Source organism: Mchenga conophoros, linkage group LG9 (assembly GCF_057382185.1).
Source record: "Mchenga conophoros isolate Kocher_MC1m ecotype Shallow Benthic linkage group LG9, M_conophoros_male_GT1.1, whole genome shotgun sequence".
Lineage (NCBI taxonomy): Eukaryota > Metazoa > Chordata > Actinopteri > Cichliformes > Cichlidae > Mchenga > Mchenga conophoros.
The window spans coordinates 23145346-23159032 of record NC_140534.1 but is presented as its reverse complement, the minus strand read 5'-3'; the positions used below and the strand labels follow the sequence as shown (position 1 = coordinate 23159032).

The window sequence follows — 13687 nt, the reverse complement described above, 5'->3', positions numbered from 1 at the left end:
AGCTACCATATTTGTTTCCTAAAGTAATGTTTTCTGCTCAGCGAGACCAAATTTTATGCTGCGTTCAAATTTCACAAAGTTGTTTTTAACACAGCATGAGTTGCACAGCTTGTTCTCTATACTGGTGGATTTATGGATGTGTCATATATTTTTAACAAAAAGATGGTAAAAGAAATATAGGAACAAAATAAGAGAAGCAATTACAGAATAGGAAATGTTTATTAATAAAAAGTTATTTAATATTACGGTCATAGTTATCTTACATTTAATTTAACATAAATACATCATTTCTTGCAGTTGCACCTTAAGTTGAATCATGTCTTTTGCAGAATGCGTCTGGTGTAACACTGACTACGGCTTTGGATGAACTCTTGTCTTTGATTGCTGCTACAAAATATTACAATAAGCACTTTAGAACTAAAAAAAAACACCAACTTTTAAAATAATTTCCTAATATGTCTTATGGGTCATCTTTTTTGGCAAGTGGAAGCAAATATCTTGCATGGCACAAAACACAATGTTTTCTTTTGGAACATCTGCAGATATCAATTTCTGAATGTACATTTACACCTAAAAGCAGCAACTACAAAAATTATTTTCACTAATCATCATTATATTCTTTAAATTTTGCATTGATCATTTATTGTTCAGACATTAGATACACAAAATCCCCAAACACAAAATGCTTAAACATTATCATCAGATTAACAGTTTTATCTGATTAAAAGTCTAAAATCTATATATTTTTAAATTTGTCAGTACATGAATATAACAAAAAAAGGCCAGAAATAAAACAGATATTTTATCGCAATTCAATAAATTCAAAAATTTCTTCTCAATTGGACACCTTCTCAAACTGATCAGGTATTTGCTCTAATAAGAAATCCTGAGATGTGGATAACATTTTCCAGGCCCCTCATTTTGAGTCCATCGTGTACAAACGTTACACCATCTTTAAGTATTGCAACACCTAGTGCTGCAGCTGATTAACAGTGGAACATTTTTCTACCATTTGACCACATATCCTGTACAACAGCTATATTAATAAAGATTTTCTCAATCATCAGCTTCAGTTATTTTAAGTGAAAAAAATCAAAATGCTAATTTGAGTGAATATGCCACTTTGCAACTTCAAACCTGAGTAAAATTTACCCTCAGTAATGAACAGATTTATGTTTCCTTGCATGAATGTGTTATTTAAGCCATATGTAATGCACTGGAGTAAACAGTGTATACAAAATTTGTGCTGAGTTTGTCTAAAACAGGTCTGTAACAACATCACAAAGCCAAGATTAAAACATCAGCACTCTGGTGGAAGAGAAATGCACACAAAGGTATCAAAGGCATCAATTTGTAATGTGCGCTTCATTATAATTTCAAAATGAGTCTAGCAACAACAAAAAAACGGATCCACTTAACAGAAAAACTCAGGTTGGTTCTGTTTCTCCTACATTCTTCTTCTACATACTAAATAAAGATGTACAATGTACAGTCATGCCAGTTTTGGCCTTTTTTTTTTTTCTTTTTCTTTTTTTTTTATACAGAGTTTGTGTTGCTCGCTGACACACAGCCAGACAGGGTCAAGGATACATCTGACTCACCTCAGGCCCCCTTGCTTTCCCCAGGGACTGGCCTGTCACTCACTTTGTGGTTACGGATCATAGCTGACAGAGGCACAAAGTGAGAGCTCGATGCTGCATCAACAGTAGCAACATCATCACCAAAACCCATCCTTAGCATGACATCTTCCTCCTAGTACACCAGCTAGCTCCCTGCACTGTGGAAAGGAAATAAACACATTCACACCAAGAGGATCATAATAAACTGTCATTCAGCGAAAGTAGGAAGAGCTAAAAATAAAAATTTGGACATTTACCTTTAAATTTTCCACACTGCAGTTTGGATGTAGAGTGCCTTGCAATAGAGCTGTTAAGAAGAAGCTGCCAGTCCTGCAAAGGTTTAAAATGATTGGGTATAATGCTTAATTTCAGCCAGTTTACTGAGATTGGTTATATCCATCTATGCTCTGTGAGCCATTTTAAAAGGGTCTCAAGCTCATTGAAACAGCACTGGGTTGGTGTAGCGTACAGCCTTTAATTGGTATTAGTTAGATGACATAATAAGCACATTCACAGAGCTGTTTAAGAGCAAAGGGTTTCAAAAATCACTGATCGCACTACTTTGTTCTGTCAACATTAAAAATGAATATGCTCGCTGAAATACTGTACTGTATCACTTCAGAATACAAATGATGCAGTGGCCAATGCGTGCAGTACAAACAAATACATATTATGAGTAAAATATGAATATTTTAGGGTTTTTTGTTTTGTTTTTTTAACATCTTTAGATAGTACACAGCAGAAAATCCTGTGTTAATCACACAGAGCCCATAAGCAGTTGTATAAACCTGTAGCCAAAAACATGAAGAATGGCAGCACGCCAAAGAGCATGTTCATGTTCAATTACAGTGTAGTAAGTGTAACGCCTAATAAAATACTGCATACGAAGGGTTCGCTAATCATATTAGCCCTATTACAAGTTTTGAAATCAGCTCATAAAGAAGAATATATGATTGTTTTGAGTAAAATTTCTCACAAACTGTTGCTCAAAATAGAGCATTACAGTAAAATACAGATGGCGGATGAGTCTGTGACAAAATTTGCTAACTATTCAGTGATTTCAGCAGCGTGTTCCCGTCTAGACATTTTCGGATTCACATTGTACTCAGACGACTGAAAACACCAAAAAATAATGATCTCGCTTTGAGCTGGCATACGAGGCGAGCTACAGCTCAGTCGACTGTGCCTTAGCTCACAGTAGTGGGCGTTTCCCTCTTTCTCCCTCTCACTCATTTTGCTGCGTGCTGCCATTTTAACTGTTCCTGAGTGGCAGGCGAGAGGGCGGGGTTGGAAGTGGCGGCCATGATGGTGGAATCGCTACACCCACTCCTGAGAAACGGCCTCAACATCAAAGCCAGTTCACACATTAGGCTATGTTCTGGTTCAGGCCAAAATCAGCGACTGTAGGCATAGGATAAAGAGCGACATGTGGTAAATAATAAAAGAAACATTTCACTGTGTCTGTGGCGAAACATTCCCATTAAGGAATAATGGTGCTAATTATTTTCTTCTAAGCCTATTAAAATAGTTTGTTTTGGGGTTTGTTTGTTTTTAAAAAGGAACAAAGAAAAAAAAATCTAGACATTTGTGCATATTGGCATAAAAATTCTAGACAAGATCTGATTTGCGTTTTTAAAATTCAAACTCTTCATTACTACTTTTCAGTGTTTGTCTTCTTTGGTTTCCAGATTACGTTTAAATCTTTTCCAAGGAATTATCTATGTATAAGCTCTGAGTAAGCAGAGATAAAGAGAAACACTGTGCCGGATATTAATTTGAGCAACTGAAATATAAAATTAAAAATGTGAAAAAGGTCGAGCAACATACGAGCATAACAATGTGTAACCACACAGAAAATCTGTCTCTCGCTCAACAAGAAGGCATTAAAGCCGCTCGGACAGACAAGTGCTACTCAGCATTTGTTAAAACTAAGCAAGTAACTAAATTGAATTTATATAACACATTTAAAACCAAAGTGCTTTCCAATAAATTAAAATAAATAAAGGGCCTAAAGACTGATGCTTCACACAAAAACAGCTTATGTTAGTAGTCAGTTTTTGTAAGTAAGAGTTTAATTAATATTTCTATTGGTTTTACCTCCAATTTATTGACTGAATATCACATTTGTAAATGAAATTTTAAGATTACTTACTGTGTATGATGAAGAAAACATCCAAAAGTGCATCCAGTAAACAGCAAAATCACAATACAAGTCTTCCATTTTGTGACCCAACTGAAATTATCATATAATATAACTAGCAAATAATTAAATGAATAAAAAAATAAAACCAGTTTTGCCAACAAATTCATGCCTGTGGTTTCTGAAAGCAGATTGCGCATTATGTAGGTCACATCCATACCCCGCCTCATTTCCCCACCTCCAACCCTGAAATTAAAAAGAAAAAAAAATGTCTTCCTTGGATGACCAAAGTAGCTCCTAACCAACTACAGTTGAGGTCAAAGTTCACCGTGTCCCCCTTGGCAACACCAGGGCAACAAACAACAACTGTGTCTAGACAGGTCATGGTACACCCCCGCACCATGCCCAACCCAACCCACTACCCCCTGGCTTCTTCCGGAAGGAGGTGTCAGCAGTAGCCAAGTACAGGGTAAACAGGGCAACGGGGTGGAGGGGGGTGCCCTTTGGCCCTCATGAGGTCGGATCAGCACCTCCACCCTCCACTGATCAAAGATCAGCATCCTTCATGCCAGGGCCTTGGTCAAAGGGGGCAGGGTCGAGAGATGAACTCTACATTTCTGTAAGCTAGAGGTGTCCAGACCCAATTGTCTTCTTTCACGGCCCAAAATGGACCCTTCCGGTGCTGCTGATTACATTAGGGAACGACAACCTCTTTTCAAAAGAAGCACCCAGACAAAAGAGGCGCTTCCGTGCCCCTCGCCATCTGGTCCCAAAATAACAGAAAAAGTCCTAGGGATAAAAAGCCCAGCCAGCACACAGCTTTAAATAAAAGGAAAGCTGTTTGAATAGATGGGATGGCTGGACAGATAAGCAAACATACAGTAAAGCCTCACATTTACGCAGAGATTGGAACCCAATCTACATCAGCAAATAAAGCAGTGTACATGGGCTCTGAGTAGAGGCCTGGAAATGGTATTCTGCCTGTGCACCAGCTAGAGAAAAGTGCCACACATATATCATCATCACTATTATTGGAAGATATACAACGCCAAAGGCCCTTGATCAGGTTAAACTCATTCGTAATGGAAATTAGATTAAAAACATTAAAATATATGACAGTTCTGAACTGGTAATACAATCTAGTCAATAGAAATTAAGATAAATAATCCAGGGCAGAGTACGTCAGGCACCACTGCACGAAAAAAGCCAATGTATTGGGAATTCAAAAGGATTTTCAACACATTAGGTTGATTGCTAATTGATTTGCAACCACAGACACTGTGTACTCTGTCTGTCGTATCCCTAGTAGTTCGTTTTTAGTACTTAGTCGTCTTCATCAGATGAGTTTCTATTTTGCATGTCGTGACTTTTGAATGCCCACGATTCAAACAAAGCAAAAAAACATTGATGCAGCTGATGTCAAAGATGATTTGGCCTATTTGCAGCTCAAGTTGCCTTGAAAGAGAAGAAAAAATGCTACTGACTAGCAGTTAGCACATTGTTATAGTGTCATTTATTACAGAGTCCAAGTAAAGAGCACAGTAATATCTTATATGGATAGTCACCATTGAAAAAATATTGTTTATTACTGAGAAATCTTTGTAAATTTGGGAAAATCTGAAATTAATTTCTCTAATTAAAGTCCTAAAAATGTTGACTCTAAAATAAAGCAACGGGAAGTTCTGAAACTATTTTTTTTCAAAGATTATGACCTATTACAATTAAATACACTTTTGTCCAAAGTGTAAACATACAGGCAATTTAGGTAAGAAACATGGGATCCTGCTGTCACCTATTCTATAAAATGGGACTTTTGGAGCTCTGTTTTGCTAATGCTAATTATGTGCTCTGCTATGCATGGCCCGTTTTTCCTCTCAGTTTAAGTCCACAAGGAAATTTGGGGGAATAAACAACCTCATTAGTGGCAAAGGTGATGCTGCCCTTGATCTTGAATGCTTCTGTCAGGAGAAAGGACAATGTGCAGCATTGAGAAGTAAAGTTAGATTGAGCAGTCTCCCCACTTGGGACTAACAGCTATGTTAAGAAAACTGATTTATTTTTTAAAATAAAAATGCAACTGCAATGTGGAAAAAGCACAGCATGAAACCCAACTTCAAACATTAGTCATTACATTAGATAACTTGTTTAGGCCCAAAGCTGCTAAAAGGCTCTCCAATCAAATACTGTCCATCAATCCGCACTTTGATTATTTAGCATTGCTGCCTCTTTAAACTCCATCTTCACAGATCAAGAGCTTAGCATTGTGTTTTAATTTAATGCTTTTATTTAAGGTTTAATCACCAAAAGTTTAAATATGAATAAAAGGGATGTAGGAAATATGAAATAATGCTAGTGCCGGGAGAAAATGATGATTTAATATCCAATGAACCTGAAGAAAAGTTTTAAATAAAGTTTCTTTTTCAGTTTTCTTTTAATTTTAGAGCCATTCTGCAAATATATGGCTGGTCTTACATAGTGCAAGTTTTATACAAAGATTGTTTTCCAACCTTTTCCATCTTTTCTTCATATGCTTCACTCTTCTTGTTTTCTTTTAGGAACTCAACCTAAATCCCACTCTAGTTTTATGTTTTAAACATCATACAAATAAGTAAAATGTGCGTGAACACAACCAAATAATTAAAAAATATGGCTGCACACTAAGTGATCCACATCTAAGCTGTCGAAAATGGTCAGAGGCTATAAATACACCAGCTAATTCATAAAAATGAACTGAATGCAAATGGAAGTCTGCTGGTAGGAATTCTGACAGCTAAATCCAGAGAGGAGTGGAAATTACCGTCGACTTCAATGTCTTAAAAGACCAACTCCACACATGACAACAAGCTCCTCTTATCCCTGCTGTGATGCAGCAACATCCTGCAAGATGATATTTTCATCTGTGTCATTTCTAGAAAAAGCTGTTCATATCGAAACAATATGAAGAGAATAAACGAAGGTGGTGAGGCGCTGTGATGTGTAAAGCTCCAGAGTAAAATAAGATATCAAAATAAGAGTGTTTTATTTTTAATAAACACTCCAAAGTTTTAAACTTCAGACATGTCACTCTGATACATACAGGTATAACTGCTCTAAAATGCTAAAGACAGACTGCATTGATGTGCATTTAGACCAGAATTTGACATGTATAAATATGGCTCAGTCACTCAATTGCCAATGCTGTAAAAGTGTAATGATGTCGCTTTCTTCAAGCTGAAAGTCAAACCTCTATAACACAGGCAAACACAAATGCACATGCACAAATTCGTGGTTGATTTTCTTTGCTTTTTGTTTTCTCAAGAAGTACTTTTTGGCTTTGCAATTATTAATAAAGGCAGTTATAGACAAGAATATCAAATTACAGGACAGCTACAGTCAAAATGTGGAATCTGTCAGGTTTTTTTAAGGTTTGCATGCTCCAGGATGGCAATTACTGCTATACCGTAAATACCTCTCAATCAAGGAAACGTTAAAATTTACATTAAATGTGCACCAATCGCATGCACGATATAGCTGTTAGCCAATTACCATCCACACAGCATGACAATTACAGATAATTATTATTTGCATGTCCTGAACCAGTGCAACACTGTCATAAATGTTAGAGCTGGTTACTGCATTGTTCATTTTACTGTACATGAACTACCTCCCCATTATTTTTCCAACTAGGAGAAAAAAATAAGTAGAAAGAAAACAGCTACAACCAGAACTAAGCAAACTCTTCATACTGCACAGCAAATAGTCACACACTTGCTGAAAATTTCTACCATCTCAGAAAAAAACGTGTCAGACAAAATGCAAGAAAACAAAGCTTCTTTAGACAACAAACATGAGAAAAACTCTCTACAGTGCACTGACTCTCTAATCTTTCTATCTCACTAAGGAGAGTACACTTCCTGTTGCTGTCGTTGACTGACCTTTCAATCCACCAAATCATCTACAAACTTGTTTACCTGTGGCTAAAGCAAATCTAAATAACAGCAACACAGTAAAGCCCAACCCACCACTGAGTCACTGCATGGGTGTCTGCTGGGGGTTGCACATAACTGGCAGAAACTAGCTCAGTGGGATAAGAGAAGCGAGTGTAACATATAGAGGGCAGGTGGTGCCAGTCATGTGGAGTACATGTGCGCCGTCCCAGTCTGTACCGTCTTAGCTCCATAATGAGTTTTTTCCTTTAGCAATCCCTAAAATTATGTCATCAGGCCTTACAGAGTACTCATTATTGACTGCAACAAACAAGCTGAAATAGCACTCAATCCTATGGAGACATGAGAAATGCATTCCAGGGAGGGACTTGAGTCGCTGTGTGAAACCAACAAGAACCAACATGACACCTGGCATTTTACAGCTAAAGTGGGTTGATGCACACTGCTGAGCACAGCAGCGAAATGGCGAGACATGCTTCTTAATTGTGCAGATTTGAGTGTAGTGTTCAAAATAAATAAATATTTAACATATGGTTGTCCAAAAAACCTGAAGCCTTCTTTTGGTTTTGCAGACAGATGAGGTTTACTAAGCTTAAAGAAGGAACTAAATCTTAATATTAGGAAAGAAATAGAACATTTAAAAACAGATTTTTGTTTTCTGGTGGGGTTTTTTTGTTTTTAAAGGATGAAATGTCTCTACAATTTTTTTTAAGTGCATTTAAGTAAAGTTCATGCAATGCACAATGGGAGAAAAAGGTTCCTACAATAAGTTTTTCACATTAGAGACCATAGATTAAAAGCATAATGCAGTTTTTAGGGGAACAATTGTGACGTTGGAGCTGTGGGAAAATGTTCACCAATACATTAAATGTAAAACATCTACGTGTAAATCTAATATAAAGGTGACTAATTCAAAGCGCACAGCAGTCAGAACCTAACTTTTTAAATCAGTGTTTTTATGACAGCACAAGGTTTCAATGCATTTGGAAGAAAATTCTCATACACATTAAACATTAACATAAGCAAAACTTTTGCAGAAAACTCGAATACTGCTGAGCCCAAAGAAAACTTTGCTATTTGCTTTACTCTGTAGTTTTACAAACAAATACAAATAAAATACCCCTTTAATGTCGCTTGTAAAACATCGTGTAACACAACAGATTTATGTGCCGCTAGTTTGTAGATGCAAGGAAATTAAAAGGACACACCTTTGGAAAATATGTAATGTAATGAGCAATTACTCAAATGTACATCAAGTGTTTAGTAAAGGCGTTTTTCTAATTTACAAATGTGTGCGATGACTTCTGATTGCTATTGTGAATAAAGTCAAACTACAATAAGTAATGTAAATGATTAGTGTGTAGCGAGAGTTCTAATATTTAAAGTTAAGTATTTTTAGAGTTGGAAATTGACAGCTGGAATTTAAAAAAACGAATCTTATATAATACTAGACTAATAAAATCAAAGTCAAAAGAAACCCTGAAGAACTGATGCCGCCTGCATTTCTGAAGTCTTGCAGCATCTGTGCTTTCATAAAAGTGACATGTACCCTGACTTAAAGACTGTGCAAACATTTTAAAGAGGGTAATTAGTAAATAGTTAAAGGAAGCAATCACCTAGCAATGAAGATAAAAGGACTCAAAGGAAAACAAACTGGAAATGGGCTGGTACCATTCACATCACAGTCGGATTCCAGAGGTTATATGCTAAGTCCTGTTAAGAGTCTCAAAGGGCAAAACATTGAACACTGAGGACTTCTGCGTGAGTGTTCATAAAACCCAGCCTGAGTTTAAGCACACAAACATGAAAAATATCAATTTCACATTTGGTTTAACGCTTTCACACTTTGTGTCACTGACACCCAGAGAGAAGGGCTGTGGAAGACAAAACACAGCTCCTGGATAAGGATCATGTTAATGCCTATCAATTAGGATCAAAAAGGGATTAACCGGCATGGTTGCAGCAGTGGGATGGGAGCCCATGCAAAGTCACTGAATACTAGGGGTCAAACCCCCGACTTCATTAGGCCTGACCTTTCCACGCCATTGTGTGACAGAGAGATCCTGCAGTCTGTGGGTGCAGTCTTACCCATCTTTTAAGGTTTGGGAGTCAGATATGAGACATGCAGAAAAGCTGTTGGAGATAAGTGAAATATGAAATATTCACTTTCAAAGTCCAGGGAGACTTATTAGGTTACTGCAACTTAGTGCAGGTGGGTATTTACTCATCAACCCCCACACTCTGCAAAGGAAATCAGTTTTTCACCTTAGAGAGAAGTGAGATTTACTAATTAGTCATGGTGCAGCCTTCCCTCAGTATGATGTACCGCAGGGTTGATGAGCTCTAACTCTGTCTTGCCGTCTTAATTCACAAAAGGTCAAATGGCAGAATGAAAGCAGGTATTCCAGGTGTGTTCAAATAAGACCCAATTAGGGAAAAATGCAAGTGCACCCTCAAGTCTCAGAAATCCAGCTTTGAGGGAAACTTTTACCAAAGCCACCGCAGTGGTGAAATTTTAATGCTTTTGTATGTTAACGAAGCAGTTTTTGTAAGATATGAAACAAATGACAAAAATATAAAGCAGTAACATACACACCGATCTGCTCTACATACTATTTGCACCAAACTACTGGCTACTCCACAAATGACGTTTCTGACTTTTCACTATAAAAGTATTTTGCAGATTTATTCTTACATCTTCATTTTTGTGAATATAAAGTTAATGCAACAAGTTACACTTTACCCCAAGTATGTCTTTTGTTAAAATAACCAAAATTTGTAGACGATGGCGATGTGTACTATATTACACGGAGGCAAGGAGGACTCTCGAACTGCCATATTATCATCTTACCAGATGTTTATACTCACTCATGGTGATAGTAGCTGATCAACCAAGCAGCTATCAATTTTAGAAGATGTCTTGATTAAAATATGCACAAAACAATATCTAATAACTCGTCACAATAAGAATGTGTTTTGTCTTCCTAATTACAAAAATCTGTCCTTTAATAATGATACGAGTCAAGCTTTATATAGTGACTATTGCACTGGTATACTATTTACTGCACGTTCAAACCTTCATTAGAAAGCCGAATACTGTTACGAACAATAAAATCTCCAAAAAGCATTGTGCAACATGTTAAACACTACTGTAAAAGCATACATGTCTTTTGACACAAACAAACTGTATAACTAAGGTCATTTTCAAAGCCGTAGTCCACTGTAAAATCTTATGTGTTGACATCTCAGAGAAAGAGTTACACAAGCAGAAGTTCACCTCAACCCAAAAGTTTCCTCCCAGAAGGTAAGTACTTATTGAGGCTGTTGCTCACTATAAGCAAGCACACAGCCTTGCAGTGCAGTCAAACAGTGATCACCAGGCCCTATGACCTTGTTTGTATCGTTTATGAGGGTGTTGTAAATGAGCACACTCCATTTAAAAGTCAGAGGTGGTTTTGCAATCAAATGAAACCAGGAAGTACTGCTGAAGCTGTCAATGCAACGCAGCTGAGTGGGAACAGACATGCTGCGTGTGCACATCTTAAGACTGGCTGGATCACAGCTAGTTGTAACAAATGCAAGCAAACACACTCCAGTCAACGAAAAGAGGTTATTTACTTACCTTCACAACTCTCAGAAATAACCGTGACATTTACATTGAAGTCAATGTGGAATTTCAGGCAGGCAGCCTTCTGCTAATGAAGAACTAATATTCATGTGATATGATGTTGTGGCTGCAGATTACATTCCCAACCTCAGTGAGTGTGGCACACACTCACTGAGGTTGGGAATAAAGTCGGCACGACTGTGATTCTTTAGTGATTTAAAATAAAAGAAAACTTAAAAAAAAAAAAAAGGTCTGTTATCTCCAAGCCAAGATCCTACTGTTGACCTAAGATCAATTCAATACTTCAAAAATGTTATTTTGGCTCAAAGCGACAGAAAAATTCACCAGATAAACAGCTTTTTATTATTCTGTTATTAAGGTTTAATGGAACCACTTAAAGAAACATTTTGAAAAGTAACATTGGATCAAAACGGTGAAAACAATTTAGGCTTATTAACAAAAGCATCTGCAGTCAAATGAACTAATAATAAATATTAATAAGTGTTCAACGCAATCAGGATTTCAGCTGAAATAATTTCGTTTTAGTAATCATAATTTCAAGTGGAAACTATCTAAACCACCTGCATGCATAAGCTGAACTTAATATGGTTTAGCATGGCTCATTTTTAAAATTCATTTAATTATTTTTTTAACAAAATCTAACAGGTCTGACATTAATCTATAGGTTTGGTAATTCTGACCTGCCTCCTGGCCTCATAACACCTAAACACATGCATAAATCCAAAGTCCCTTTTCCTCTCTCTATTTTAATGGCAACAAAGCACAGACCCAGCTTAATGTTACTGACAGCCACTGCTGTGTTACATGGCATCAGAATACAGTGTGGCTTTACATAAGTGGAGGAAAACAAGTATTTAGTGGGTGGGTAAAGGTTAACTAAATAGTTTCGTAAGACAAACTAGCAGTTCTACATCGTTTTATACAGTACATTTAAAATAAACGTTGCAATGGGTGGACTTTACTTTCCAGTGCAGTCATTAGCTAATACAACTTCATTAAAAAGATGCATCACTTATAAGAGCCTGACTGAAATCTAACACACACAAAAATACAACACTATATCGCTCTAATATAATTTAGCGTCAATAAGCATAACTTTTCTATACTATTCTATAATATACAAACAATATTTTATTACACTCATTACATTTTAGAGATTTATACACTCTGCTCAATAAAATAAAAACGAACTGTGTTTAAATAAACGATTAAAAATAACTTCAATAAATACGAACAATGCGTAATAATCGTACAAATCAGAAATAAATTTGCTATCAAACCGTTAATGCCGCTAAAATTTTATTACAAAAAATATAAAAGGTTTAAGATGCACAACACGCTGGAAAAAAAACATTTTATTAATCGTGTAAATGTATTATGTTAATGCGCGTTTTTATTATCGCCGAATGCCTATAACTTTTCGACAATTTACAGAGCAAATAAAATTTAAAATCAAAAATCAAACAAACATTTATTGCTTCAGAATCTTCTCTCGAATGATCATTTACATGGCGTGACTTAGTGATCGTCATTTAAGTCTGATAGACTTCAATAAATAACAAATAACAAAATATGTGTATTGCACGTTTTAAAGCATGTATTCCATGTTAAACTTTTAATAGTACGTTATTAGAATATATTACGCTGGCGCTTAATTAATACTTTTGATTTAAATCTGAGGTGATGAGCATTTTCAGTAAATCATCTTAAACGTGGCATCAAAAACATTTGAAAGTCAATTTAAACATTTGAAAATGAAAAAAGAAAGCATTACGGCAATAAGAAAAAACACACTGCACTGAACAAAAATTAAAACTTTAAAAGACAAACTAAAATACTACTACCACTACGCTAAAAGTACGTTTCACATATACCCATAAATCTCTTTGACTGGAAAGTTTTAGTTCATACAAGTTGTGCCGTTTTCTGTTAGGATTTATGCTGAGAGCTCAGATTTCCTTTTCTACGTGCTACATTACAGTTCTTCTCTTTTGCCAGTGCCTAAACCTAAGATGGACGTTGATGGCTTTGCGATATCGATGGCTAAGACCGGCTGAGGGTCACAGCTGTGCAGCTGTTAGAGCAGAAAAGGGAAATGGATCCATGTTTTGGCAGACTGCCAGGAGACATCTTAAATACAGAGAAAACCTTGATTTGAAAAGAAAAAAAATGACACACCATTGTCAAAGGAAACTGCGTCATTACGTAGCAAAAGCCTGGTGAGCTAAACATCCCACCATTTACAGGAGACAATGGCAGGTGCTGCTGCTGTACAGAGCAATGCTTTGAAACAGGCTCAGATTTTAGTTTGTATGTGCACAGAAATAACCCACGAAAAGCCTGTTTTTCCCAGACATCATCATGATGCTAGACC

At 36.4% G+C, this 13687-nt stretch overlaps 1 long non-coding RNA gene across 2 annotated transcripts in view; it reads right to left on the bottom strand.

Moving 5' to 3' along the window:
• LOC146567278 (uncharacterized) overlaps window positions 1-13687 on the bottom strand; it is a 36111-nt gene that overhangs the window by 18407 nt on the left and 4017 nt on the right. The window contains exons 5-6 of one of the 2 annotated variants that reach the window (XR_014893895.1): window positions 1877-1949; window positions 1602-1777 (exon numbers count right to left, since the gene is read on the bottom strand). This is a non-coding gene — a long non-coding RNA (uncharacterized LOC146567278). Of the gene's footprint in view, window positions 1-200; window positions 1778-1876; window positions 1950-13687 lie in introns of those variants that run through there. The other variant, XR_014893894.1, reaches the window with a different exon arrangement.